Source organism: Pleurodeles waltl, chromosome 3_1, assembly GCF_031143425.1.
Source record: "Pleurodeles waltl isolate 20211129_DDA chromosome 3_1, aPleWal1.hap1.20221129, whole genome shotgun sequence".
Taxonomy (NCBI): Eukaryota; Metazoa; Chordata; class Amphibia; order Caudata; family Salamandridae; genus Pleurodeles; species Pleurodeles waltl.
This window is the reverse complement of record NC_090440.1, coordinates 467,401,362-467,413,712: the sequence shown is the minus strand read 5'-3', so window position 1 is coordinate 467,413,712 and position 12,351 is coordinate 467,401,362.

Here is a 12,351-nt window from a genome sequence, read left to right as displayed (position 1 = left end):
ATTCACGCAAAAAGTATATATTGTGATTGCCAGTTTGAAAATAAAGTTGTAGTAATTGTTTTTCAACCATTGTAAAGGAAAAGGACAGACCCAGCTTTATGTGGCAATAGGAAAATCTGCTTTCCTAATGAGTTAACAATTTAAAGGAGAAGGTCTATGAAACAGTTTTTATAAGCCACTTGTAAATTAAGAAGAGAGAAAATACATCTGCATTTGTGAAAATTGAGAAAGGAGAGAAGGGGTAAAATCCAGGATCAATGCTACCCGTGAATGGCCATTTTTCTTAACCTGTCATACCCTAAAAGTGGATAATACCCCTATTGCGCATGGAAGCAAGCACTATTGGGTGTTTTTAGGGTAGACCGTTTGACAAATATTAAAAAATGCCAAATTAAAAATAAATCTATACTAAGAAATGCGCTCACAGTATAGTAGAACCAACTATTTGCTTTCTGCACCCTCGAGAGAAACAGAATTACACCTCAACCCAGAAAGATGATGTCCAGAGTTAGGCGACCACACGTTGACTTTCTAAATCTGTTGAGTGCTGCACAGCCCTGCCAAAGGACAAGTGTATCTGGTGCTGGTATCGTTAAGCTCATTATGAATGCACATACTAAACGGTGCTAAAGAGCAGAAACGTACAAGGGCTGGAGCATAAATACAATTAGCAGGTTCTCAGTTATACTCTGCCACATCATAGAAAAGTAACAAAACTTGCAGTTGATAATGGAAATTATGATCAGCACAAATTTCCTCCACCTTCAAACTCAAGATGGTCATCAACAGTAACAGGTGGAGGTGATTTTAATTCACACTCTGGAAATGGGCTAGACAAGATTGCTTTGATCTACCAAATATGAAAAATAGGACCTATCTTTCATACGAAGGGAATTGCAGAACGATAAATAGAGACCTGTCATAGAATTGAAGTGTAGGTTGTCTGGACAGACTTTCACATGGTAGAAATTTAGAAAATAGCCACACTATGTGTCTTGGAAAATTCAAATGAGCTGTTGTTTGCAAATAGTCTTTTGAGGATTTAAAATTATCTTCTAACTATTTTCTGATAAACATTCTGCAAAATTAGAAGGAAAGCGGAAACTGCTGCATTTTATCATTAAGAATCCCTTTAACAGATAGCACTCAAGGGTTATAACCATAAGTTGCAAAGAAATTTAGAAGATTAGAAAGCAGTTTGTGCCACATTGTATGCAAACTCAGCAGCCAGTATTACTCTTGTTTAGTTGGATTGAGATGCGTTAGTGAACCAGCATAAATACTGGTCAGGAAATGTATCAACTCTTGTTCATTTTTAATATATATCCATGCATTGTTTTACATTCTCCCTGTCAACAAGTTGAGGTAACCCTCTAAATCAAATAATGCCTTTTAAAAAGGCTAGGGTTCTCTTAGAAGCTGTTGATAACTCAGTTAAGGGACACATCTGAGGACGTACAAAGCCATTTGGCAGTCTCTAATCTGGCAGTTCACTAAATCACAGGGTTTGCAACCTGTAAATGGCTTTTTGGGATGTACTAAACCCATTTTGCATTTGGCTAACAGGTTACTGGATTGCAAAATGGGTTTATAAGGCATACCAAAAAGATGTTTGGAAGGCGCTATGTTTAGGCTGTCCGTTCCAAATAGTGATTCCTTATGGTATGTGTAAACAATTTGGATTACTGGTTGAGGGGGATAAAACCCTATTCAAGCAGCAATGACGATTTCTGTCGAAGTGAAGTCACAAGCAAACCCTAAATTAACTTGTGCCCAACCCTCAGGTAGCTTGGCACAGAAAAGTCAGGTTTAATTCAGAGGCAATGTGTAAAGCATTTGTCCAACACTTCAAACAGTAACACAGTGAAAACACACCACAAAATTATTTCACAGCAAATTAGAATAATATAGTAATTTTTATCAAGTAAAGAACCAAAACAACAGACATCCAACCAGTAGAACCTCAGCTATGCAGGTTTAATAATTTCTGTGAAAATAGCACCAAAAGGCACAAAGCGTCAACTATGGACATCAGGTTGTGCTGGACCGGGACAAAGTCACAAGTTCAGTATAACCACATTGGAGCTTGAGCCGGCTGTAGGGTTTCAGTTAGGCCCGCTGAATAAAGTACCTGTTGTGCAGCCGAAACAATGCACTGGTTCTGAGATGCAGCGTGTGTTAGACCTGACAGTCTCAGGATTGTCTTCCTCCCAACATTTTTCCTACCTCCATTTTTCTGACCTCGTTGTTGCTGGTATTAGGACTCTGGGCAATTTACCACTGCTAACCAGTGCTAAAGAGCTTGTGCTTTCTCTCCTAATTCTCCCCTTAACCTAGTAATACTGGCTTATCCCCAACTGGCATATTCAGTGTGCTTACACATTCCTAGTAAAATACATTATATGTGCCCAGGGCCTGTAAATTAAATGCTATTTGTGGGCCTGCAGCACTGATTGTGGCACCCACTTAAGTAGCCCTTTTAACCATGTCTCAGGCTTGCCATTGCAAAGCCTATGTGTGCAGTTTTACATTGCTTTGTCGACCTGGGAAAATACCCCTTTTTCCAGGCCCAAACCTTCCCTTTTTATTCATGTAAGTCACCCCTGTGGTAAGCCCTGAGCTTCCCTGAGGGCATGGTATAATGTATTTAAAAGGCAGGTCATGTACCTTTAGGTTTTACGTTACATTTCGTAGTAGAAATCCCAAAGTCGTTTTTCACTGCAGCAAAGCCTATCTCTACCATAGGATAACTTTGGGACTACCTTATTGCATTTTATAAGTGTAATTCGCAATCTGTAAGGGATAAAAGTTTGGAATCACAATTTAAAATCACAGCTTATGGTGGAATTGTATTTTTAATTGCAATTCAGAATATGCCACTTATAGAAAGTTAGCATTTTCTCACATTAGCCATTTGGTGCCTGCTGCCTGTCTCTTATCACTTGTCTGGGGTGGGTGACAGTGTATTCTCCCTAGACAACCGCACACAGTGGCAGCTGAGGTGTGACTTGATGGACCATCTTGGGAGGATGGGAGGGAGGAGCTGGGCTCTGCTTCACTTACACCTGCAAAGGCTGTGTCCTGTTCCCAACCAAAATGCTGCATCAGGAAGGTCAGGACCTCTGTGCACTCTCACCCACCTCAAAGGCCTAACTGGGCACAAGCACTGGACCACTGACACCACCACTTCAGAACACTTCTGGACTTACGAATACTCTGCCAGGAAGGACTGCTGTGCTGCTATTCTGCAGTAGTGCTGCTTTTCTGGACTCCTGCTTTGCTGTCCTGCCTGTTGTTCCCCTGCCTGGGTGAGGACTGGCCCCTGGTCTGAATTCTAAGGAACATAAAAGACTTTAAACCACCCTGTTTCTGCACCTGGAGTCTGCCCTTTGTGAAACTGCCCTGCTAAGTGATGCCACTGCAGTACTGGACTCTTGTAAAGGGCCTAAGGTGTTTACTCCAGCGGAACCAATACATCCTCCACTGAACCAACTCATCGCATCAGCTGAGCAGCGTATCTTTGAGCAGAGCCGATGCATCGCTGCTGCAGGTTGGATTGGAACTCTGACGCATTGCCTTCTGGACCAGCACTGCATGAAGACCAGTATTTAAGCAGTGGTAAAAACATGGACAAGCAATATTGTGACCTGCACTGAACTCTTTCCCCAATGGCGAACAAACTGGCAACACAGGCCCCTAGAAGGGAGATTGTGTATTATCATTTGTTAGGCTAGCATATTCTTTCAAAATTGTGTTCTTAACTTGATGATTTTCATGTTTGCTTTATGTAACTCACTGGAGCACCTTATGTTTAAAAGGAATGACTTGTTAATTTGCAAAAACAATACAGCATTTTGAAAATGTTTGCTGTGGCCAGACTTTCATTCATTATTAATTTATTTGCTGATCAGTGATTAAAACAATAGGTGTGATGTGTTTTAAGATATTTCTGAACTGATAGAACCATTGTTGCATATACCAGATAGCACTCGGGTTCTGAGGAATACAAGGTTACCCCATTGTTAGTATACATCTACTTGAGATGAAGCAAATGTCAATTTAGGGTTTGCCTGACACTTGCCCTGACTACTATTGTGGTTGCTGTTTGACTAAGGTTCTTACGCGAGCCAACCAACAACCCAATTTCTGACAGCGAGGCTATGGTACGAGGTAGTTGTCGAGGATCCCAGGCGAAGTCTGATGTCGAGGATGCCATGCCCAGTCAGGGTGATGCTTCCATTCCAGGAGGTTGTGATGCAGTGCCCGGTGTCGTTGTTGAAGCTATCGCCGAGGGATGCGAGGGCCTGTGCCGATGATGCGTTATGCAGTGGTGGTTTTAATGAGGGGGCGGGCTGCTATACAGGTCTTTGCGATGGAACCGATCCATGCAGCAGCGACGATTAGTCTGTTCTGCTCGGGTTGTGCAATACAGCAGAGGAGATGCATCATTCCGCTGGATCCACAGAGACCGGCAGAGCACCTTAGGCACACTTCCAAAGGTTCAGGACTGGTCAGGCTCCACCTGGAAGCATAGACTCACAGATGGCAGACTTCAGGTGCTGAGATCAAGGTTGTTGGAGCCTTCTGTCCCTGAGACTCTAGTCAGGAGGCCAGCCAACTAGACTTTGGGATCACTTTGGGTTCCTGGGTTCAGGAGATGCAGGTCCAATCCTACTCACCACAACAAGAGAGCAGCAGTTCAGTACAGCAGTCCTTCAGAGTAGCAATCCAGCAGAGTGGCAGTCCTTTCAGCAGCACAGCAGTCCTTCTTGCTGGAAAAGTATCTACAAGTCCAAATATGTACTGAAAAGATGGTGTCTGAGATCTCATATTTATCCCTCCCCCTGGAAGGCGGAAACAGCTTCTAGAGGTTTTCCTGTGAAGTACACGGGCATCCTGCCTTCCCTGTCCTGGCTCAAAGCTACCTACAGGGGGTATGCAGCTCTTTGTGTGGAGGTAGGACACATCCTTTTCAAGTGTAAGTAGGGGTGTACCCAGCTCCACACTCTCATTCTGCCAGTAATGACCCATCCAGGGGCACCTAAGCCTTCTTTTGTGTGTGGCTTTGAGGGAGCAGCCCTTAAGGCTCATGGGCGCCCGGTGCTTGGCTCTGCATAAGTCCCAATCTTGGTCGGGAGAAAGGTCTCTGGATTGGTTGCAGCTCCCTTCCGCGTCTTCAGGGTCTGTGGAGACAGAAGGGGAACTGGGGTACTGTTCAAGAAAAATCTCTGGATCCAGACTGATGCCTTGGGGAAATTCTAAGGTAAGTAATCTAAAACTAGATGCTTAGATAAGGTGTTGCAAAGGTAAGTAACTTGTCCTTCTACAAGTAAATCTAAATCGAACAAGACAAGATGGCGGGTTTCATCCTAAACAGTGTTAGGTCTGGCACTGTGCCATGAAGTAGAATCCCTTTGCTCCCCTGGGTTTTTCATTTAATAAACTCACAAGAATAGGGACATTGAGGAGGAGGGGCGAACCTGGGCTGGGGGAGTTTCTGGTTGCTCATGCCATCAGAGGCATGGCCTTGTCTACTTCTTTGCAGTCATCTCAAACCGCTAAGGGGGCCAAATGCTCAAGACTGGCTGACCTCTGGTGCAGGCAACCCTGTCATGTCTAACTATTTGAGCCCCCCTGGTGCACTTAAAATGATAAGTTGGAATATTGCAGGGATCACTTAAGAAACTAAGTGATGAGTGGATTAAGATGTTAAGCACCTTTGATATAATCAGTGCACAGGAGACGTGGGGCACAGATGTGGTTATGCATATAGATGGTTATTCAAGGTTTTCCTTCAGGGCCACCCCTTCTACCCATGGTAGAGCCAAGGGATAGTTAGTAATGCTCATTCAATTTGTTCAAACTGTAAACTGGAAAGGATTGCCACTAATGTGCCCTAGATTCTTGGCATTCTCCTGACTTTCTCAACCATGTTTAGGGTTTTGGCTGTGGATGTTTATAACTCAGTCTCAGTCAGGAAAGAGTATGATGTTCTCAGAGTACTCACAGTTTTAAGGTGTTTATGTTGATGGCCTATCTCAGTTTGCACCCCTGCATGGATTATGTATGGGGACATTGATGATGTATTTTTCAATAATGATCAAGTGCATCTCAAACACACTGGGCAGGGGGATATGTTAAATAACCTGATCTCAGATTACAACCTTGTTAACCTGCTTAATAAGGGAGAAGCTAATCCTGTAGAACTGTAACCTACTTTTAAGGGGGCAGGTGCCAGGTCTTTAATTGACAGTTTTTTGGTTTGGTATGCCTATTTTCCTCCTTTGTAAACTTCAATGTGGTTTGGGAAACACATAGCGACTGCAATCCCCTTTTGACCACTTTCCTGTGTTGTCAGACACATGTGTAAGCTGGATGTTTATATAAGGAGTCGGTTATCCTAAAAGATAAGGGCCGAAGGCTAAAATGGAACAAGGTCATACCCACTCATTTTTATAGCTGATGGGATGACGTCAAAGACAGTCTGGAAGATGGATAGAATCCAGACCCAAAAGCCTTAGAGAAGTGCACAATCCCAGTATTGCTTGAAGCATTGAATAGTCTGGAAACAAGTTCTCCAAAGTGCTTGGAGAAGTTGGTATTTAATAGGGTTGTATCTCGGCTGATGATCTCGCTATCTGGAGAGCACACGTCTCTCTGGCCGATGTCAGTGCAACTTGTTTCTGGAACAGTAGCTCCTTTAGTCTGCTCAGCTTGTTATAATATACATTGGTAGTATAAATATGAGGCCACATTTCTGCTACTCTTATCTCCTATGTGGGGGGTGGAATAGAACATGTCCACAACAAGTTACAATTTGAGAGACTGAAATTGCGTAGGCAATCCCTGGTCTCATTCCGCAATAGCTCTGTTCGTTCAGGACCACATAACTTCCATTCGAAAGTATATGAAATGCTGGACGAATCAAAGGGATAGGTGAACCCTTCAGTAAGCATGCCAAGTTTGCTACCTCCGCATTGTAAAAGCCATGTAGTGACACCTGCTTTCAGATCATTGAAACCCTAATAGTAGTTTCACATTCGCTTCCGCTCAAAAAGATGTCTGTTTCGCTGTTCAGACATTTGTACTCAAGGCAACTCCCACACCTCTTTAATAAAGCGATCTCCTAGCCACTCCTATCTGCCTACAGGAAAATGTTTCGAACATTTCATGAAATGAAAAATGGAAATTGGCAGATTTATAATGCCTTGTATGAGCCATACCGTTGAAGGGCTTTCTTCTACCGTCATAGGTAGCTTTTACATATTGAACATGGTGTAACTTGCTTCTTTTTTAGCTGTTGTCTGTTGCACCCTGGATAAATTAAAAGCAGAGAACAAGTCACTACTGTTAATGTATTTCCATGGAATGCAGCCATTTTTCAGAATCTGTAATGCCCATCCTAACTGCATGATGGAGCGCATCTGACTGTCAGTAGTGTAAAAGGAACACATCATTCTGAATGATGGCTATTGCAGAAGACACTATTTTAAGTGTGTATATCTGATAGAGACTTTCCTGGCATCAGCTTGGAATCCAGAACTTTTGCAGAGTAATACCCTTGTGCGCCCAGTCGGGTGGTGGCGTAATTCAGATCCGCGTGGCGTAGTTGGAACCGTTTGTGATGTCACAGTTGCATATAAAGGAACCACCCAGGCACACGTACGTCAGTTCTTTTTCTACCGTGCCGGTTAGAGCAGATCTGGAATCAAACTACCCTCTGTCTTTTTTGACAGGCCTTTTTCGACCTTTTTGTCAAAAAAAAATTCAAGTCTGTGTAGAATATCATCTGCGAAGATGGGTTTCAAGCCATGCGGCGCATACCACCCCACCATGTCGGTGACTGACCCCCATAAGGTTTGTCTCTAGTGTCTGGACCGAGATCACGACTCAGTCGTGTTCCGACTGCCGGCCCATGGCTCCGAAAGCTTTGAGGCAGTGGTCCCTGAAGCTCATGGCGGCCCGGCAGATGACGTCGGTTGGTGTGACTCCTCAGAGGTCCCGGTTGAGGAGTAGATCGTTGGACCGCTTCTGGAGCCCCAAGTCCTCTTCATCTCACTCGAGATCGTCCCTGCACTCGGGGAAGAGGCACAGGAAGAAGAAGAAGAAGTAGTAGTCCAAAAGGATTTAGACTTCACCTCTCCCATGGGCTGACAAGGCGAGTCGGGAACGTCGACGTTCCGAGCACGGTTCCGTGGAGGTGTTGCCAGGACCGACTTCTAGCCTCCCCACCTTTCCGGGAGTGACCCTTGCTCAATTCAAGGAGTTTTACAAGACCATGCATCTCGTATTTGAGCGGGCTGCCCCCGCTGGTGTGTCTTCGGGCCCTGTGGGGTCGAAAGAGGCCCCATCAGATTCCACGCCAGCAGCTTCGGCCTTAGCGCTGATGGGGTCTCTTGGACGATATAGGATCCGGAACGACGCCAAAACCACACCGTCTGCCTCCTCTAGCGTTGTTCCCAAAATCGAAGCTCCTTGTGCCACCGGCGCCCACTGGTGGTGCAAGCCCCATCCTCATACCTGGTGATCAGGAGCAGAAACGGCGTTGTGCGACTGTAGGAAAGTACACTCTTTCTGGCATGGTTACCCTCACTTCTTGCCTGTTGTCAGTACTTTTTGAATTTGTTCACTGGGATCCTGCTAACCAGGACCCAATGACTATGCTCTCTCCCTTTAAATTTGGTTGCTTGGACCACACACACCCCACATTTTACATAATGGTGCCCCCTTGTAAGTCCCATATATGGTGCCCAGGTACCAAGGGCAGCACCAGGGGTCCCCCATGGGCTGCAGCATGTATTATGTCACACATCAGGAGCCCATGCAAAGTGTAGCTGCAGGCCTGCCATTGAAGACTGCATGAAAGGGTGCATGCACCCTTTTTACTACAGGTCACTGCACCAAGTCACTGAAAGTCACCCCTATGGTAGGCCCTCCTAGCTCAGAGGGCAGGGTGCAGGTACTGTGTGTGAGGGCCCCGCTGAATGAGCAGAGGTGCCCCCACGAACTCCAGCCCATTTTCATGGACTTTGTGAGTGTGGGGACGCCATTTTGTGTGTTTACTGGACATAGATAACTACCTATGTCCTGCTACATAATGATAACTCCGAACTCAGGCATGTTCGGTATCAAACATGTTGAAATCATACCCTAATGTTGTTGCCAGTATTGGACGTATGATACCATGCACTCTGGGGGCTCCTTAGAAGACCCCCAGCGTTGCTCCTACCAGCTTTCTGGGATTTTGTGGGCAGACCAAGCTGCTGCCACCCCTCGGACAGGTCTCTACCCTCCTGCTACTTGATCAGCTCAAGCCCAGGAAGGCAGAACAAAAGATTTTCGTTGGGAAAGGGGTAACACCCTCCCCCCTTTGGAAATAGGTGTTAAATGGATTAGGAAGCGTAGCCACTGATATGCTTTGAAGGGCACATTTGGTGCCCTCGTTGCATAAACCACTCTGCACTGGTTCAGGGACCTCCAATCCCTGCTCTGGCACGAAACTGGACAATGGGTGGTGCTCAGAGCTCCTCCAGAGGGTCTCTTGATTCTGCTGTCTTGAATCCATGGTGGGCAGAGGCCTCTGGAAGAATCTAAGTGGCCAGGTCAGGCAGGTGACGTCAGAGCCCCCTCCTGATAGAATGTCACCTGGCTAGGTGACCAATTGCCCTTCCAGGGATATTTAGGGCCTCCCCCTTGGGTGGGTCCTCAGATTCGACGAGCAAGACTCCAGCAGGATTCTTTTGCACTGTTTACTTCAACTTCTGGCTACTGGAACTGCAACTGGACCCTCCAGGAACCGACAACCTGCATCCACAACAAATACTCTGCATTGTTTCTAAGGCTCCTTACAGCTTCTGCTACATTTCCCTGGCTCTGTATCTCTGAGGGCAGCCAGGGGGTCATTCTAAGTTCAAACTTACGCCGCCAAAAGACCGCAGGGCCATTCAAACTTTCCCGCTGGGCCGGCGGGCGCCCGCCAAGAGAGCGCCCGCCGGCCCAGCGGGAAAGGCCCTGCAACACAGAAGCCGGCTCCGAATGGAGCCGGCGGTGTTGCAGGGGTGCGATGGGTGCAGTTGCACCCGTCGCGATTTTCACTGTCTGCTATGCAGACAGTGAAAATCATGCTGGGGCCCTGTTAGGGGGCCCCTGCACTGCCCATGCCAGTGGCATGGGCAGTGCAGGGGGCCCCAGGACACCCGTTCCCGCCATCCTGTTTCTGGCGGTGAAAACCGCCAGAAACAGGCTGGCGGGAAGGGGGTCGGAATCCCCATGGCGGCGCTGCTTGCAGCACCGCCATGGAGGATTCTCCCAGCCGGGGCTAATCCGGCGGGAAACCGCCGGACCCGGCTGGGCGACCGTGGCTTTACAGCCCCTGTGTGGGGACGAGGTCCTGGTACCTTCAAACCCAGAGGGTCTGGCCAGAAGTCATCCACCACCCAGCCCCCCTTCTCCACAGCGTTCAAGTCCTCCTACTGTGATTCTACAAGATCACATGCGTCCAGTTGGAGGGAGGATTCAATTTCATTTTCCTCACTGGCGGTCCATAACATTGGACAAATCAGTCATGAACATGATACAGAATGGCTATTCCCTCCCCTTCAAGTCTTTGCCTCTCTCTATGCTTCCATTAAAAGAACAGCTGATGGAGGATCACTTAGTCTTGCTCTACAAGGACGTTACGGCTCTCTTGGCCAAGGGAGCCTTTGAAAGGGTCCTGAAGTCAGAAGTAGGCAGTGGTTGTTATTCCTGTTACTTTCTGATTCCCAAAAAAAACAAGGGTCTTCAATCTTCCTCAAAAAGGAGAAATTCAAGATGCTCACTCTGGCTCCGGTCTTCCCTGCTCTAGGCCAAGGAGACTGGTAGCATTGGACTTGCAAGATATGTATTTTCACATCCCCATCCTGTCTGCAGACAGGCATTACCTGCGGTTCAAGGTAGACCACAAGCACTTTCAGTTTACTGTGCTCCCCTTCGTTTTCACGAGTGCCCCTTCGGTGCTCACCAAACTGATGGCGGTGGTAGCAGCTCATCTGCGCAGGTTAGGGGTTTCAGTTTTACTCTACCTCCACGACTGGCTGTTGAAGACTACTTCGCCCCAGGCTGTCGTCACCCACCTTCAGTCGACGACAGACCTCCAGCATTTGCTGGGGTCCACTATACACATGCTAAAGTCACACCTGTCTCCCTCTAAGAAGCTCTCTTTCATCAGAGCTGTTCTGGACACAGTGCAGTTTCAGACTTATGCTCCTGAGCAACGAGTCCAGGATAATGAGGTTATGATACTGATGTTTCAACCTCTGTCCTGGATTTCGGTGGAACAGACTCTGAGGCTGTTGGGCCTCATGGCCTCCTGCATCCTGTTAATCAAGTATGCCAGATGGCATATGAGGAGTCTGCAGTGGGATCTGAAGTTCCAATGGGCACGGCATCAGGGGAATCTCACCGACGCGGTTCAGATCTCGGAGGGAACTGCAAAAGATGTGCAGTGGTGGTTAGTGAACTGTGATTGGGTCAGAGGCAGTCTCCTCTCCCTTCCCCAACCAGATCTCATAGTAGTGACAGATGCGTCACATCTGGGATGGGGTGGCCATCTGGGAGAGGTGGAGATCAGAGGCCTCTGGCAGAATCCGAAGCTCTGGGTTATCCGACTGGCACTGAAAGCATTTCTTCTTCTTGTAAAAGGGAAGATAGTGCAGGTGTTCACAGACAGCACCACCACAATGTGGTACTGCAACAAGCAGCGCGGTGTGGGGTTGTAGACCCTTTGTCAGGAGGCCTTGCGTCTCTGGACATGCCTGGAACAGCAGGGCATAACCCTGTTGGTTCAACACCTGGCAGGTTCTCTGAATGCCAGGGCAGACGAACTTAGCTGTTGATGCCTAGCGGATCACAAGTGGTTTCTCCATCCGGAGGTGGCGCAAGGACTCTTTCTGCAGTGGGGAGAGCCTTGGTTAGATTTGTTCACCTCTGCAGAGAACGCACAGTGTCCGCAGTATTGCATGTTGAGTTTCCAAGGCGACAATCGCTCTGCAACACTTTTTGTCGCAAGTGGAGTTCAGGCCTCCTGTACGCCTGTCTGCCCATACCACTTTTGCCCAGAGTTCTCAAGAACATCAAGAATGATCAAGCCCAAGTAATCCTGGTGGCTCTAGACTGGGTAAAGAGAGTCTGGTATCCCAAGCCTCTGAAAATGAGCATCGATCCTCCGATCAGGCTGCCCCTTCGGGGAGATATTCTGTCGCAGCAGCAGGGTAAGGTTCTCCACCTGAACCTGTCAAATCTGTGACTTCATCCGTGGAGATTGAGCAGTGACAGTTGGCAGCCTCTGACCTTCCTCCCTAAGTCTGTAAA